Source organism: Brassica oleracea, chromosome C1 (genome assembly GCF_000695525.1).
Source record: "Brassica oleracea var. oleracea cultivar TO1000 chromosome C1, BOL, whole genome shotgun sequence".
Lineage (NCBI taxonomy): Eukaryota > Viridiplantae > Streptophyta > Magnoliopsida > Brassicales > Brassicaceae > Brassica > Brassica oleracea.
The window spans coordinates 35692366-35694241 of record NC_027748.1 but is presented as its reverse complement, the minus strand read 5'-3'; positions in this window follow the sequence as shown (position 1 = coordinate 35694241).

Below are 1876 nucleotides of genomic sequence, written 5' to 3'. Positions count from 1 at the left end.
GAGAGAATAAGAGACTTAGAAACAGAGATTAAGAGACTGAGAGATTAATAGAATAAGAGATTAGAGATTAGGGTTTTAGATTCAAGAACAAGTTTATCATTCATGAAGAGGAGAGGGGAACTCCCCCTTACTCCCTTTGGAGTTTACAATTGTTTACAAGAGGCTTAAATACATAAATGGAGGCTGGATACATCAGATAACCTAAGCATGTGAAGTCAACATAAAGGGGAGCACCCATTTTGAATTCTATGGACCAGAATCATCACATGCTTGGCCAATGGGAGTCTTTGGCGTGTCTGGCCTTTACAGGCTGTTATGAGCTGTCTTGTGGACTGAATACTTGGCTGTGATTGGTCTGTGTGAGCTGGAGAGAAAGGCACCTTCCTGGCTGCTTTCTAAGGCATCCTCGAATATGCCAAATGGATCTTTCTCCCTTGGATAGTCTCACACGCCCTTCTCCTTGCCTTGTCTCCCAAGACATGATCAGACTTGGCTGTACGAATGTCAGGACCGTACACCTTGTGCCCTAAGATTGCACATTCCTCAAATGTGCTCAAATGGCCGAAATGATAAGTTTCGGGTCGATCATGTCCGTACGGTCCGTACCGTTCGTCCGTCCGTCCGTACAGGTCGATCCCTAACTTTGCACCACCGACCATAATCTTCCAAACTCTTCCAATGTCTTGTAAACACCTTCAAGACACTTCTTAGATCTTGTCTCTTCTTTGCATCAGCTTCTAAACACTTCCGAAGCTTAATAGAACTCTTCTGGAGATCTTCTGGAGCTTGCCCTATTTATAAACAAGCTCCATCTTCTCTTCAGTTCAACACTCCCTCTCAAGCTTGAATCTAGGAGATCCTAAGTCAAGCTTGGAACACTGAAGAGTCTCCCTCATTAAAAACCTTACAAGGAAAACCCATTGGGACAAAACCTTTCAAGGGAAAAAGAGTAGAGATCTCCAAGGCCTAGGGATTGGCCAGTGAGCTCTTGTGCCTTGAAACCAGTGTGGTTGGACACAAGAAGCTCTGGATCACGGCCTAAACAGGTGCAGCAACACTTCAAGGCTTGCACACACTTCACCACACCTTTGGATTCTTCTATAGAACCGGCTTAGTGTCTCCCCCTTTCACATGACTTCACACCTTACTTCATGCCATCTTGAAAGGCTAGGAACGACCTGATCCTCTCCATTGAGTCTCCAAGTATGGTACCTGATACATCATTCCACAAGTGTATCAGTACTTATCAAGTAACATAACTCAATCAATTCATACTCAATCAATTCATGCTTATAATGATCCTCTCCATTGAGTCTCCAAGTAAGGTACCTGATACATCATTCCACAAGTGTATCAGTACTTATCAAGTAACATAACTCAATCAATTCATGCTTATAGACCGTCTTAGTAAGACTAGTATTCCTCATAGATTACTAGATATGTTGCCGTCTAGTAAAACCGTCTTAGTAAGACTGTCCGGTCGCTACGTAGCGACCGAGCTTTGACTTCGAGCTCGGTCGCTTCGTAGCGACTGAGCTTTGGCTCGGGCTTGGTTGCTGCGCAGCGACCGGACAGCGTGTATGCGTGGTAATTACGCAACGGTCGAGCTTGGTTAGTTTGGTTTGAATCTTCAAGGATACTTCTTCGTAAAAACTTCGTGTTTATATTTTACGAAAGTTACATCTTCCTTTTTACTATCTCTTTCGGAAATACGATCTCCGAGGATTTTTGGGTGGTAATTTCGTCGTAACCGTTTTTGACCCCAACAGTTAGCCCCCCAGCCCGTTAGGATCATGCATCGTAGGATCCTAACGTGCGGTTAGGCATGTTTGGTAAGTTAGGCGTGATGGATGGAATTAATATCCGAAAGTCCGAG